Here is a 17,432-nt window from a genome sequence, read left to right as displayed (position 1 = left end):
TACAGGCTCATAGCGCGACAAGAAATGGCACACTATGCGCTTGTACAGATCTGCTATTTTTTTTAAGAAGAAATTAAAATTACACACACAGATTCTTTCCTGGTTTTAATGGGTTAAACAGATTCTGTTGTGTTGTGAGCTTGTAGATCAGCACAGTAGTATGACAAAGCAGGGTAATGAATTATTAGACAGAAGCATTCAAAGATTGTGGAAGAGTTGTTTGGCTTGAGAGACTAGTGCAGGTTAGATTTAGTCTCAGGAATGAGAGACTAGTGCAGGTTAGATTTAGTCTCAGGAATTAACTTTAATGAAATGGTATGAGAATTTATGTATAGGGTTTGTTTTGTTTTTTGAAGGTGTCCCTTGCTAAAATGATTCGCCATGCAACTCCTTGCAACATGCACCTACTTGCAACATGCAACTACTTGCACCATTATCCTCAATGGTGCTGTTGTCCTTAATACTGTTTTGTTGCAAGGAGTTGCGACTAGTTGCATTGGTGTGGTTTGGGCTACAACTTAACACATCGCAGTGTGACAGGTTAGCTTGTAGATCTCTTATTTTAGTCATGGGACATCTTCGTGTGACGCCATATAAATTAAGCTGCTCTCAGATTCTGTCTTGAATGTAGATTCCGTTCTATTCCTAGACATAATGGTCCATAGGAATCAGTGGTAAATAAATACCTCCATGAGTTACTACTGGCCCTTATAGATTTGTGACCGATAGATACACACACAATACTGGTGCTGGATACAAGACTTGAAGCTCTGCCTGCATTCTGCATCACCTCAAAGCAGATGTCATGCTAGCATGTTAGGTTATACAGTCCTATAACGATCCACTGTCAGTTATAAACCTTGTATGTCCAAAACGGACACTTTTCCCAAAATGGAAATGGTGTTCCAATGGTTCCAATATACAGGCCTATATATATATAGGCCTATTGGAACCATTGGAACACAATACGTATATTATATAATAAGTATATACTTATTATTTAGTCACAAGCTCTTAATGTTCATTGCGCGCGCGCGCAAACACACACACACACACACACCTCTAACCACTTTAACTTCCAAAAATTACAATCTACAAGCTGGGGTCGTTTTTTGCTACTTTGTGTGACACTGTGAGAAAAAAGGGCTTGAGGCCCAAACCGCACCAACCAAACGGTTGAGAGTACTGTAGTTGCATGAAACCATTATCCCCAATGGCAGTTGCAAGGAGTTGCATTGGTGTGACATGTCCTTAAAACTGTTTTGTTGCAAGGAGTTGCATTGGTGCGGGTTGGGCCTTTATAACGAAACAATATGTTGAAATCTGGAGATATCCATAGAGGTTTCTGCCCGACAGCAATGACACACGCACGCACGCACGTGTACACACACACACACACACACACACACACACACACACACACCGTAATTGCTGCAAGTGTATGGCATGTACTGTTCTAGCACCACACAAAAAGATTAGTTTGTATACTCAGCCTGGTTTTATGCTGTACATAGTCTTGTAATTACACATGGATGATAGCATTGTGTCAATAAATATTCCACCAGTGTTGCATGTTATTCACTGACCATGGTGGACTAGAGCAGTGATTCCCAATTCAAACTTTTTAGGTCGAGAACCAAAAGAGAAATTAGACGTTTGCCTGGGATCCATAGTGGTGAAAATAGACGATCTTACAAGCACACAACTCATCGCTTTGCGCTGCGTTGTGGACTTGGAGATTGGATATTATCACTACTTCTTAATTTGTATTATTATTATTATTATTAAAGTTCTTATGTAGAAAAAAGAAAATGGGATTTTTCCTCAAGTCGTGACCCATACAAATTCACTGTTTGGGAACTAGTGGACTAGAGACACGGTCACTGTGTTTTGAACACAACAGTTCCACATTGTGAGTTTTGGCTGTCACATGAGACTCATCCACAGTAATAACTCAAATAGACTGAAACAGTCTGTCCACGGAAATGAAAAGTAATACATAATGTGTGCTCTTTTACATCCCCTTTGTAAAGTGTTTTGTGTAATTTTATTATGATTTTATATGGATTTACCCTCTCCTAGCTGTTTTTATTTTTGCTGTTATTCTCTTTTAAATTATTTTGTTTTAATTGAATTGAAATCGTACAAATAAAATTGTTCATATACAACAAACATTTGTGGTACATGTACTTGTACTGTTTGACACTTATTTTCTGGGTGCCATTTTTCTTTATTTTTACCTAATAAATAATCTAAACTAGAGAAATGTGCTCCTCGGAACACGGGTTGCCTACCCACTTTGGAAGGCAATCATAGCCACTTGGAATGGGATCTGAAAGCACATACAGGGTGCAGCAGTGGCTCAGGGGTAGAGCGACCAGATGGGAACCAGTTTGATCCCAAGCTCCCCCACAGTAAGTGTCGAAGTGTCCTTGAACAAGACACTGAACCCCTAATTGCTCCCGATGTGCAGGTTGGTGCCTTGCATAGTTTCCCCCGCCATCAGTGTGTGAATGGGCGAATGTAATGCACAATCGCCCCCTGGGTGCGTTCCTGGGGGACTGGATGTTCCGGGGACCCCCCGGGGATCCCCACACGGTATCTCTGTCATTTCTCGACAGTTTCGGACACGGGGCGGCTCGCCGGAACCGGGCAGGCACCCTGGGCACGTTCCTGGGGGTCTGGATGTTCCGGGGACCCCTGCACAGTACACTACAATACAGTACACAGCACAGTAGAGTACAGTAATTATAACAATACATGTATAGTTGCACCGCTCAGTTCACACAGGTGTGATTTTTTTATCAGAGCTTATGATTACTTATAGGAATCTTTGGACGAACCCTTCATTGGAAATGGAGTAATGGACAGTTTCATCCATAGGTTACTGTATCCTCTTCTGATGGTAAGACTGCGTTCATGTGATGTCAATAGCATGACATTGGAGTAGGCATGTAAGACCAATAGGCTAAACTGTGGCCACACTTGCAAACTGTGTTGTTGCAAGGAGTTGCGACTATGTTGCATTGGTGCGGTTTGGGCTTCAAGTTAACACATCGCAGTGTGACAGGTTGTTAGCTTGTAGATCTCTTATTTTAGTCATGGGACATCTTCGTGTGACGCCATATAAATTAAGCTGCTCTCAGATTCTGTCTTGAATGTAGATTCCGTTCTATTCCTATAGACATAATGGTCCATAGGAATCAGTGGTAAATAAATACCTCCATGAGTTACTACTGGCCCTTATAGATTTGTGACCGATAGATACACACACAATACTGGTGCTGGATACAAGACTTGAAGCTCTGCCTGCATTCTGCATCACCTCAAAGCAGATGTCATGCTAGCATGTTAGGTTATACAGTCCTATAACGATCCACTGTCAGTTATAAACCTTGTATGTCCAAAACGGACACTTTTCCCAAAATGGAAATGGTGTTCCAATGGTTCCAATATACAGGCCTATATATATATAGGCCTATTGGAACACAATACGTATATTATATAATAAGTATATACTTATTATTTAGCTCTTAAGCTCTTAATGTTCATTGCGCGCGCGCGCAAACACACACACACACACACACACACACCTCTAACCACTTTAACTTCCAAAAATTACAATCTACAAGCTGGGGTCGTTTTTTGCTACTTTGTGTGACACACACACACCTCTAACCACTTTAACTTCCAAAAATTACAATCTACAAGCTGGGGTCGTTTTTTGCTACTTTGTGTGACACTGTGAGAAAAAAGGGCTTGAGGCCCAAACCGCACCAACCAAACGGTTGAGAGTACTGTAGTTGCATGAAACCATTATCCCCAATGGCAGTTGCAAGGAGTTGCATTGGTGTGACATGTCCTTAAAACTGTTTTGTTGCAAGGAGTTGCATTGGTGCGGTTTGGGCCTTTATAACGAAACAATATGTTGAAATCTGGAGATATCCATAGAGGTTTCTGCCCGACAGCAATGACACACGCACGCACGCACGTGTACACACACACACACACACACACACACACACCCACACCGTAATTGCTGCAAGTGTATGGCATGTACTGTTCTAGCACCACACAAAAAGATTAGTTTGTATACTCAGCCTGGTTTTATGCTGTACATAGTCTTGTAATTACACCTGGATGATAGCATTGTGTCAATAAATATTCCACCAGTGTTGCATGTTATTCACTGACCATGGTGGACTAGAGCAGTGATTCCCAATTCAAACTTTTTAGGTCGAGAACCAAAAGAGAAATTAGACGTTTGCCTGGGATCCATAGTGGTGAAAATAGACGATCTTACAAGCACACAACTCATCGCTTTGCGCTGCGTTGTGGACTTGGAGATTGGATATTATCACTACTTCTTAATTTGTATTATTATTATTATTATTATTATTATTATTAAAGTTTTTATGTAGAAAAAAGAAAATGGGATTTTTCCTCAAGTCGTGACCCATACAAATTCACTGTTTGGGAACTAGTGGAACACAACAGTTCCACATTGTGAGTTTTGTCACATGAGACTCATCCACAGTAATAACTCAAATAGACTGAAACAGTCTGTCCACGGAAATGAAAAGTAATACATAATGTGTGCTCTTTTACATCCCCTTTGTAAAGTGTTTTGTGTAATTTTATTATGATTTTATATGGATTTACCCTCTCCTAGCTGTTGTTATTTTTGCTGTTCTCTTTTAAATTATTTTGTTTTAATTGAATTGAAATCGTACAAATAAAATTGTTCATATACAACAAACATTTGTGGTACATGTACTTGTACTGTTTGACACTTATTTTCTGGCTGCCATTTTTCTTTATTTTTACCTAATAAATAATCTAAACTAGAGAAATGTGCTCCTCGGAACACGGGTTGCCTACCCACTTTGGAAGGCAATCATAGCCACTTGGAATGGGATCTGAAAGCACATACAGGGTGCAGCAGTGGCTCAGGGGTAGAGCGACCAGATGGGAACCAGTTTGATCCCAAGCTCCCCCAGAGTAAGTGTCGAAGTGTCCTTGAACAAGACACTGAACCCCTAATTGCTCCCGATGTGCAGGTTGGTGCCTTGCATAGTTTCCCCCGCCATCAGTGTGTGAATGGGCGAATGTAATGCACAATCGCCCCCTGGGTGCGTTCCTGGGGGACTGGATGTTCCGGGGACCCCCCGGGGATCCCCACACGGTAACTCTGTCATTTCTCGACAGTTTCGGACGCGGGGCGGCTCGCCGGAACCGGGCAGGCACCCTGGGCACGTTCCTGGGGGTCTGGATGTTCCGGGGACCCCCGCACAGTACACTACAATACAGTACACAGCACAGTAGAGTACAGTAATTATAACAATACATGTATAGTTGCACCGCTCAGTTCACACAGGTGTGATTTTTTTATCAGAGCTTATGATTACTTATAGGAATCTTTGGACGAACCCTTCATTGGAAATGGAGTAATGGACAGTTTCATCCATAGGTTACTGTATCCTCTTCTGATGGTAAGACTGCGTTCATGTGATGTCAATAGCACGACATTGGAGTAGGCATGTAAGACCAATAGGCTAAACTGTGGCCACACTTGCAAACTGTGTTGTTGCAAGGAGTTGCGACTATGTTGCATTGGTGCGGTTTGGGCTTCAAGTTAACACATCGCAGTGTGACAGGTTGTTAGCTTGTAGATCTCTTATTTTCGTCATGGGACATCTTCGTGTGACGCCATATACATTATTAAGCTGCTCAGATTCTGTCTTGAATGTAGATTCCTTTCTATACCTAGACATAATGGTCTAGGAAATAGGAATCAGTGATAAATAAATACCTCCGTGAGTTACTACTGGCCCTTATAGATTTGTGACAGATAGATACACACACACACACACACACACAATGCTGGTGTTGGATACAAGACTTGAAGCTCTGCCTGCAATATTGTGACGGCCAGAGTCACAATTGACTCTTAATTGACTAATTGGATAATTAACAGGCCATCACCACTTAACGATGATTGACACCTGGCAATCTCCCTACTCTAAAGTTGCCACAGGTGTGTCACTCTGGGTGGGAGAAACAGTTTGCATGCTGGCAGCAGCTCTCAAAGACAGTGTCCACACTGTCCAGCACTATCTCTGCATTTTCTCTACCTGTTTTTTATTTTGATCATTTGAGTAGCTTGAGTTGGAGCATGTTTTAGAAACATATTCACTCACTGCATAAGAAGGCCTGCCGAGATTCTTCCAACTCCACTGTGCTAAAATCCAGGGAGGAGAAGTAGGCTAGGTGATTTGCTGCGGGAGGATTGTTTCCCTATTTTTGAGTTGACCTAGCTGGGACCCTAAACGACTCACAGGTAACCCAGACACTGTCACTGACAACAGGAGAAACACAAACACTAACATTTGGATGAAAAACACTTAATTAACAGCAAGAGGATCTTTCTTAACCACTCCCTTTATTTTGTTTGAACTGAACTCTCAAAGACCAATTTTGCTTTATTTCAAAGTAGTGGTGAATTGAATTAATAACCATTTGTGCCCAAGATTTTGAGTTGAACATTTATTACATTATTTTGTTGGGGTTTTGTTATTTGTTGATTTTCGTTCTGAATATTGAATGCCATTTGATGCTTGTTGTTTTCATTGAAAAGTGAATAATGTTGTAACCTAACTAACCCACCCCTGGTTTCAATACAAAGACTGTTCCAATCCAACACATTTAAGGGTTCTTTATCTTTTATTGAGTCCTTTGTCCTTTTCCTTAAACCACCTGGCTACACAAAAAAGGAGCGGCTAAGTTCCTCTCTGGTAGGTACACGCTAGCAAGCTTCTTGGATCTGGCAGCGTCAGGTTAGGTACACGCCTGCCTGGCACCCCAAATAAGCTACTGAGGAAACCGTTACAATATGCATCACCTCAATGCAGATGTCATGCTAGCATGTTATGTCATACGGTCCTATCGGCGCTGTCAGGTAGAAACCTTGTAGGCCTATGTCCAAAACGGACACTTTTCCCAAAATGGAAAGAATTACCTGTGTTCCAATGGTTCCAATATATACAGTATATTGGAACACTAAGTATATTATATACTTATTATTTAGTCACCAGCTCACAAGTCCCATGCTCCGCTCCTATCTCTCAGGCAGAACTATGTCCATTGTTGGTAATGCCTTGGTTCCCTATTATTTTCAGTTTATATGCTCCCCCTTGGTCATATCATTGGCAAATATAACATTCAGTTTCATTGCTATGCTGATGATACCCAGCTCTGTCTTCCACTCAAAGCCTCTGACCCTATAGTTCCCTTTCCTCCCTCAAAGCTTGCTTGACCGACATTCACTCCTGGATGTCGCAAAATTAACAGTTAAAACTCTGACGAATCTGAAATAATAATTTTTGGTCCCCTCAATTCACAAACCAGTCTAGACAGTCTTGGCCCCTTGGCCTTGGCAACGAATGTGATTTCCGTTGCGAGAAACCCAGGTGTCTAATTTGATTCTGAACTCTGTTTTGATTGCCAGGTAAAATAGGTAGTACAGACCTGCTTCATACACTTAAGAAACATCAGATTAAATCTTTGTTACTAACCAGGAAAAGGAAATTTGACCACATCACAACAACACTCATAGCACAGGCCAGAGCTGACTTCAATGTGCTCCTCCTGGCCTATAAAACCTTAAATGGACTCGCTCTATCCTACATGCAAATATACACGACCACTACGATCCCAGGATGCTGGGAAACTTCCAGTCACGACACAATAAAATAACGGTTGGGGGCAGAGCATTCACACATCGTGCCCCCTGGAATGGTCTCCCTCAAGCTGTCAGAGATGCCAACTCTCTGGACATTTTTAATGTCTATAAGACCCACATTTTCCCCCTGCACTACGTTCCGCCTATAGTTTAATCAAAACCATTGTTATGTTCACCCTGTCCTGCCTGTGATTTAAAAATATTGTGCTGTAATTCCGTTTATTTTTGAGGGGCGCTATATTCAGCTATTTGTGTAGATTTTCGTCTTACACAAATATTAAATTCCCATTGACAATGAATAGAGAATTTATTTCTACCATATAGCCTACTGTAGTACAACTTTTGTTCAACTTTGACCCTCTTGTCGCATGGAACTATGTTTTTGTGCTGCTGCTGGCGTAGTGATGTGATACTGTACACAAGAAATGATTAACAGCAGGTTTATCGTTTATTGAGGAGCTGGTAAATATTTGATGACCTAGAGCTGTGACTCAAAGTCTGTTACTAGAGAAGTCATGAAAAGCAATTTGGTGCAATAAAAAGCATCTGTTGCACTCGCAATGTGTCGCATCAGAGTCGTCAGTGTGCAGACGTCTTATTTCCTGAGGTGACATGAAGCACACAGAATAAGCTGACAAGTGTCTTTATAACACAATCGCCCTGAAATGAAGAAACATTTGTTGAACTGCCAAGGCCATGTCAGTAATCACTTGAGTGGCAGCGTGACGTAATGTGCCTTCCACACTTCCTGTCCCAGTGTAAATTCTTCCGCCCCTCCTTCAACACATAACGCTCCAACGAACTGCAGCGGCCAATGAGGCATCTATTTTTTTATATCTATGACCGTGACTGCATTGTAAAAGCTCAGGTGACCCTTGTGAGTCATTAACAGTGTGGTGACTGGTGAACCTTTCAGCTGGTCCAGAGCATGGAGATGTTTAGGCTACTGGGAGTGACCAGAGTGGTCATCTACAAGACCAGCTGTAGCCCAGATACACAGAGGATTCTGGACTACTACACACATACAGGTAAACATGCTTTTTAAACCTGAATCAGTGAAAACAGGGCGATCCTGTCCTATTTTAAGTAACAAAATATTTTTCTTTCTGTCCGTCTCCGAGGTCTGGTGGAGGTGATTCCTTGGACTATGTCCAGTCATCTGAACGTGTCTTCTTTTTTTTTTTTTTTTTTTTTTTTTTTTTGCGGCTTACGCCTTTTATTGATTTTTGAAGGGACAGACAGTAGGCTGACAGGAAACGGGAGAGAGATGGGGGGATGACATGCAGTAAAGGCCGTGTCGGGTCCGGGAGTCGAACCCGCGGCACACTGCGACTGGATTACCAGTCCGGTGCCCAGACCGTTACGCTACGGCCTGGGCCCTGAACGTGTCTTCTGGCTGGAATGCTAAACACAGTCCTGGTCAGATGCATTACTATGGCCAGATCCCTGCTCTGAATGATTGTGTCTACAGATACATCATACATGTACCAGACACAGTACATCGCCCTGCACGACATAGATTAACTCATTCTGCCTCAACAAGTGGACAGGTCATTATTTTAAGCCTGGAACCAAGCCATCCAGGCTCCCGGTGGATCATGACCATAAATCATTTGGGCCCCTATAAGCACGTCATAAGTCCAGGTGTTAGGCCTATATGCCATAATTAAATCATAACACCACCATCTTATGCATAATCCATATTATGCAAGTCGCGCTGAGCGCAAACACATAAGGCTTAAAGCCCAAACCACTCCTTGGGACAAAAACGTTTTATGGTTAACCACACCAATGCAACTCAATGAGTTTCATTGTGTGGTTGACCTTAAAAACCGTCTCGACCCTTTAGTGTCGTTTGGACTTTTTAAGACTCGCCAACATGTTTTACGCGTTGGATTCATATGTTAATTAAGGGTGCAGTGTGGTATCTGCATTTGTCCAATATTTTGTGACAGCTAGGGACCCACATGCCAGATTTGTGTTGTTAAAATGTTTCATTCGTGAATCTACAAGCTCACAATGCATCGCAACACACGGTGAGCTTGTAAATCGGCTATTTTCCAATCCAGGGGTAGGCAACCTTAGGCATTCATTGGCACAAAGGAGAGTGATCATTGGAACACTGGTGTTCTCTCTCTCTCTCTCTCTCTCTCTCTCTCTCTCATTAGAGACACAGCACTACCCCTCTCTCTGTTTCTGGCGCCCCCTACTGGTATCAATAAGTCACATACTCATGCTCATACAAACAAACAAACAGGTACACGGACATTGCTGGTTGTAGGAGTGGTTGCACCACTCAAAAAAAATGACATCCTTCACATTCATTAAAACTCTGAACTCTGACTGGGGGCGGAGTCTGGGAGATAGGTGGGTTATTGCTCTGAGTCTAGCCTGACCTAGCCTCGATAGCCAGGCTTTCATTTCGTCTGCGCGAAAGATGAAAGCCTGGAAAAAGCCGTGGGCTGAACAAGTCTAAAAGTGGGAGTCAACCCTTCCCTTCGAGAAATGTCTCGCTCTGGGTCAGGCTAAGCCTGACCCAGAGCGAGACATTTCTCGTCTAGAGGGGCGGGTCGCGCCTCAGAAATGCGCGCACCCTGATTGGATCTCATCGATCTGTCCGTCACCCCCGGCCCCTCCTCTCCCCCCTAGTGCAGCGCTACGTCACATCATTTAGAGCGACGCCCACCCGGAAGGGTTGACTCCCACTTTTAGACTTGTTCAGCCCACGGCTTTTTCCAGGCTTTCATCTTTCGCGCAGACGAAATGAAAGCCTGGCTATCGAGGCTACTCTGAGTCTAATGATCATTATAGCAATGTGTCTAAAGTTAAACTGAAATGCATGGTCTTGCTTTGGTCCTGTTTGTGTATCCTCATTGCATTCCCTGATTTAACATGCAATTCAGGGAGCATAAGCGGAGCCATCAACAATTAACAAGCAGCAAGTATAATGTATTCCATCTATTCATTAAGATAATTAATTACCAGTTTGTAGCTCACCAACTGAGAGTTGACAGGCGTAGCCTCACTTCAAACAACATATATTTGCAAACAGATACTTTTTGCATAGCCCACCCAAACGTGCGTCCTGCCCACCCAATCAAAGATTGTGTGTGTGTGTGTGTGTGTGTGTGTGTGTGTGTGTGTGTGTGTGTGTGTGTGTGTGTGTGTGTGTGTGTGTGTGTGTGTGTGTGTGTGTGTGTGTGTGTGTGTGTGTGTTTGTGTGTACAAACTACTGTAATGAAGTAGGCCTAATTGTTTTTTCGTTATTATTAACTGTCCTACGTCAAACTGTGAATATCAGTGCATAAGCAAGACTTTTATTGCAGTGAATGGAATGAAGTTGGCACGGACGATCATATTTTAGGGAACTGTGTTGCTGTTGGACAGATTATTATATACTGCATAAACAATATAAAAGCATGCTTATCAAAAGGACAAAGGACACTGTACTTTAATCATCTGCAATAAAAGCCCTTTGACCGCTGGTATTCACCGTTTGACATGGACAGTCAATAAAAATGAACAATTAATGATTACAGTATTACATAATACATTTGTTATTCCAATATTCCGGTAATCATTGCCATAGTGTGTTTATTTCAGTAGCAGGGGCCTCCCAGTTTCTCCAACTCCACCAGGGCTGGTTCTGGAGGGGACAGGGGTCCCCACCGAAATGTGCGGTGCCCACCCAATCAAAAGTTATGGAGAATATTTATTTGTAGCCAATATAAAACATACCACAAAATATCAGTACCATTTATCAGTTCTGATTGGGTGGGCAGCATTTTTTGAGAAATTGAACCCATCTGAACACTGTTTGCCATAAGTGCTGTTAACCGACAGGAAGTGGCGTGCACATAAGACACTGGGTGGTGCTAGAGCACCTGCCCTTTTGCCCTCTGGAAAGCAATGTGCCCTTTTGAATGTTCATTTTGTTAATTTAATTTTTGTTTTGTACAGTGTACAGTATGTGGCCCATGGTGACATTGATCAATTCTGGATTAAAAACTTCCAATATATTATTTATGCCCCAAAATCTATAAATCTCACACACTACCGGTGTTCCATGCGGTGGTTCCAACCGGTGGTTCCACGCGCTCCACAAGGTGCCCTTTTTTTTCTTCACTTGAGCACCTGCCCCTCCAAATGTCTGTGCACGCCACTGCCAACAGGGTGCGGATGGAAATTGGGTTACTATTGGTCAAAGAAGGAGAAGATAGATAGATAGATAGATAGATAGATAGATAATCTGAGATGATAGCATAGTTTTCTATGCATTTCGGGGGATTATTACGCTATGCGGTGCGCGCGGGATGCACACCCATATATTCGTCCTGCCCACCCTAGTGGGCCAGGCTACAGCCGGCCCTGCAGACCAACCGTTAGAGTAACATTCATTCATTCAACAATTTGTGTCACCAGCTGGCCAGAGCTTCACCCACTGCTGGAGCAGAAATACAGTGCAGACTTCGGTTACAAGTTTGAGAACAATGTGTTTCCTTTCACTGTCGTCACCTCACCTCCTCCCACCTCCCGACCTCATGAGCTGGATGCTGCCCAGAGTGGCAAGGAGTATCTGGGGTCAACATCTTGGCACACACACCCACGAACTGGAACCACCCACTCCCAGTTTCAAAAACTTTAAGATCATCGTCAACCCCCGGGCGGTGTTCAGAGCCACGGTCCACGGTCTGCTGGACTCCAAGAAGGGTTGTGTTTGGGTCGACAAAACAATAGCAAATATGTATCATACTAGGAAGAAGGATTGATGGGTTTGTATGTGTGTTCTGTATAATAAATGTACTTGTATGTGTACACACACAAATTATGTGAAGACCAAAAGTGCAGCAGAAGTAGAAGTAGTTGATGGTACGTGTCTCTCACTTTCAGACTTTAGTCTGAAGAACAGCTTTAGCCTTTGTGCTCGAAACGTCACACAGATCATTCTGTGGTGATACAAATCATCTGTCACATTGGAGCCCTAGTCAGTATGCGAGCGTTTTATGTTTTATGTTGTTTTTCCTTATATCAGCAGAACTGGCACTCTCACAGTGCAATGTTAATGATCAACCACATGCAGGAATGATGTCTTATCGGTCATTGGGCCGATAAGGATCACAGGAACCGGCCTTTTACTGACAAGAAACGGTGTTGTGTTCCAAGGAAAGCGGAAACTGCTCGAAATGTGCACTTGTGTCACTGGAGAAGTTCCATATTAGTGTTCCTGCAGCCAAGAGGAATTACTTCTTTGGAAATTCATCTGAAGCAGAACTCTAAATCTGCGGATGGTATATACTGTACAACACAAGCTTCCTCAACACCAAGCATGGGACAACAACATTAACCACATGAACCCTAGCATCCCGAATTCGTCTAAAATTGCACATTATTACCAACTCTCAGAGAGTGAGTTGTGAACTTGTACAGCAGATCAGCTATTTTCGAAGGAAGCAATGTCATGTAGATTATGCATGCGTACACGTGCATGCATAACTATGAACACACAATAAGATGCCATTCCATTTTGACTGCGATGCGTGACTTAATCTGGAGCCATTCACATTTCCAGCCAGAGGTGTATGATTTACAGTACCGATCAGCCGTACTTCCTGCAGATCAACCTGAAGACAGGAAACAGTCCAGGAAAGAAAGGAATTATTCACAGTCTAGCTGTGTGTGGGACAACCCCTTGACAACCCCTTGACAACCCCTTGACAACCCCTTTGACATGTGGTGGCTGTAGGTATGGTATCAACACAGCAGACTGCATACCTACCGACTGCTGCAATCCATGTCTATTTATATGCCACACTGTCAACCCCAACCATCAATTATGCTCCGTCATACGACGGAGCATAAATTGGGCATGAGCAGTGGTGGGAGAAATATTTATTTAATGGATGCTCTGTTACAAGTAAAAGTCCTGTTTTTAAAATTGACTTGAGTAAAAGTGCTCAGTGGTTTAGGGAGTTATCATTGTGTCTTCCTCTGGAAAGAATCACTTATACTTTGAAGAATAAACAGAAGATGTTTGATAAGATATGGGGACGGTTTATCCAATATATTACGGTTAATGATTTATCTTATTTAATGGTGGAAACTGAAAATGTCTAATTGTATTCTCTGCAGCTGTTTGGTCTTGTGGCCATAAGGACTCTGTTGTTGTTACCATTCTAAGTGACCTTATTTTATTATACTGTATTTATATCTGTATGTATTGTATGTTTTGGTTTTGTGTGTTTTTTGTTTGTTTTTCATTTTAAGTAATTGTATTGTCTGTATTATGTATTGTTTTGTTGTATTGTCCGTTTGTCAAAAAAAAGAAATGCAATAAATATATTGTAAAGTAAGTAAAGTAAAAGTAGTACAGTACACTTGAGTGCAGTACTTGAGTAAATGTACTTAGTTAGTTTCCACCACTGGGCATGGATGTCATTTCCAGCTGTAGGAAAGTGACAGTGAAAAAAACAGAAGAAGCGTGTCTGCGACTGTGTGTGTGTACGTCAGCTCAGTCAGAGGTGATTAAAAATAGAGGCTCGTCGCTCAGCACCTGTCCAAACTTGGGTTGGGGATGTGCATGTCGTTGCTCTCTGGTCTTTCATGTTCAATTCATCCGAAGTTTCATCTCATCTCTAGATCTCCATGGCAGACTCATGTAACAGCAGACCAGCTGGTGTATGACGGCCGACTGCTAAGCTACAGCACACGACTCATCCCTGCTGTTAACACTGTCCTCAGACAGACTGGACTCATACCACTGGACCACACCGAATAGCAGGAAGTGAGTAGCTGTGTCCCAAATCCGGGGCCGCATCCTTCAAAAGGATGGTAGGCTACATGGCCCACAAAGGTTTTTTTTTTTTTCATAGTTTGCAGAAAGAGTACAGTTCAATACAAGGTCTGCTAAGAAGATTTGAACCCAAGAAAGCCTATATTGGCATGTTTCCATTGGGGTCCTTCATACTCAATTCATCTAAACATTTAACGAATGGCCAACAAAGGTTGCATCCTTCAAAAAGAATAAAATTGGACAGTCTACAGAGGAAATAAATAAAGGCCAACACAACAATAAAACATTATGCATGAAATAAATATAAACTCAAACTGTTAAATGTAAATATTTGTCACGCCCCACTCGTTTGCCTTTGTATTTTAGCTATGACTCATGGCTCCAAACCCTGAACTCTTATTATGACATGACCATTTTGTGTTTAGTTCATGTTCTGTAATACCTTGAATGTTAAAGAAAGCACTTGTCATGTGTGTTGCCTTTGAACACTTTGAACCTTATTAGGTTTTGGACTTATTCTGTATGTTCTGTATTTGGCCTTGTGGTGTTTGGTTTTGGTTTACTGTTACTCTGTTGTTGTTTTGGTTGTGGCTTGTTTTGTAGTATTGTTCTGTGCTCTCCTGCCTCCTCTTGTTGGTGTTTCCTGTTCTGTCTTACCTACCTGATTATTGTATCCTAGTCACCTGTGTTCTGTTTGCCTGTTAGCCTATCCTGTGTTTGATTGTATTTTGAGTTCACCTGTGTCCTGTTACCCCTGTCTATTTAAGCCCTTTATTTGCAGTGTGCCCTTGTTGGTCCGTAGACCTTTGTCGAGTGAGTTTTGTGTCTGATGTTGCCTATGTTCTTGCCTTTTTGAATACCCCTGATTTCTAGTCAAATAAACACTTTGAAGTTAATCTACTCTGCATCTGGTTGCCTGCTTTTGGGTCCTACTCCGTATTAAACTCATTCCTGACAATATTGTTGGCTCCTATTATAAGAAAAGTGAACTGCAAATACATGAATTGTGAACCGGTCCTTAAACGCAATTGATAAAATCTTTTCAGAAGACATAGAAGACATTTACCTATTCAGATTTATGCCTTTTTGCCAATTGGACTGGTCTATCGGAAAATCGTGACGGGAGCAAGCTGCCCGTCATAAAGGAACTGTGCAGAGTGGAGGGGACTCAGTCTGTACTCTGTGGCGATTGCGGAGCTTAACCACAAGCTGGATACCACCCTTGAAAGACTTTCTGAAAGACTTACTGCCCACGACCAAAAATGGACATCACCTTGGAAGACCACAGAGAACTTTACTGAGAGCGACACAGGCACAAGGCTCCGCAGCAACTTTGCTGCAGGCGGGTCCTTGGGGTCCAGGACAAAATAATTTCTCCCTCGGGAGACAAAATAAAGAAACCTTGAAGCTTGAATGAAAGGGATTTGTTTTTGTAAAACATCAGGTTTTTATTATTGTTGTAAGGTATTATTTATATTTATTTTTGATATACTGGTAGGACTTGTTGAGAGTCTATATACGCCCGGGAATTCCATTATACTGATTTATGTTATGCCATTCTTGGCATGACAGACCTGTTTATCTATCATTTCAATTTAGGGACTGTCCATAAGTCCGACCTCCCGTTAGTACAACCTACGTGGCCGGTTAAAACTGTTAAGACTGAGGTTAGGGAAGCGACCTACGTGGCCGGTTAAAACTGAGGTTAGGTTAAGACTGAGGTTAGGGAAGCGACCTACGTGGCCGGTTAAGACTGAGCAACACAACTTTAGTGGCAACACACCAAAGAGCCATTTAAGCACTTATACTGTCAAAACTTCTGACCTTTTCTGACCTGATTGGAGCCATGATCCTGTCATCCACATACTTTCCCAGTTTTCTCAAAAAAGGGGGAACAAATCAACCACAAAACAACGATGTGTAAATACATAATATATTTTTAATTAATTAAATTTCCTTCAATTGCAGTAATTTATTTACAATAATACAATCAAGAATCCAACTCACAAAAACATCTACATTTTCACAAATTTTAACATACTGGACACAGCTCTTTGTGGTTTTGTACCACATACAAGATGGCGTCCAGGTCTAAGAGGTTCAAATTGACAAGTGTAATGCATTCTGGGCAGGAATGCAGTGATTGTAAACATGTTCCTCGCTTGTCTCCCTAAACTGATCAGTCAAGTCAGGAAGAATGGTGATGTACAAAAGGACATCATAGATCTTAACATGGGTCCGGTCTGCAACAAGAGTGTACAAAATGCTTAAATTAACCCTGACACCTTTACGGTGTTGATTATGGTCAAAAAGACTTCAAATTAATATCAAATGGGGTTTCATGGTCTAATGTACATCAGACTGGGGGTCCTTTGCCATTCTAAGATTGAGAATCGCTGGAATAGATCCCATAATGAAGTAAAGCTGTCATCATATAGAACACAGATGTGACGTATGTTATCCATAATATTATCCCAGATATTTCACTTTCAAACATGTTTGGGGTCATTTTAACGTCTACTCAGGCTTTTGTGAACACCCCAAACTGTTTAAGTTGTTTGATTCAGCATTTAGATAGTTGATAAGGTATAGGAATGTGCTGTCCGTTGAAAATTAATATAAAATATCCAAAGGTGAAACACAAACGTCAGAGTATGTTAAAATGACCCCAACCATGTTTGAAAGTGAAATATCCCTTTATATAGGAGAAACAGAAACAAATAGATGTGCTCTCTGTAGAACCTAACCGCAATTCTACCTTTCCTTTGTTGTTCTTTTGAGAATGTTAACGGTCATTAAAAATCAGACCTGTCTGAACTGAGTGGTGCTGTACTGTACTGTACATGTGTGTGTGTGTGTGTGCGGCTGTGCAACAGTGACACTTGGTAGTGAAAAACTATT

Source organism: Protomyctophum parallelum, assembly GCF_964188405.1.
Source record: "Protomyctophum parallelum genome assembly, chromosome: 13".
NCBI lineage: Eukaryota > Metazoa > Chordata > Actinopteri > Myctophiformes > Myctophidae > Protomyctophum > Protomyctophum parallelum.
This window is presented reverse-complemented; position numbering follows the sequence as displayed.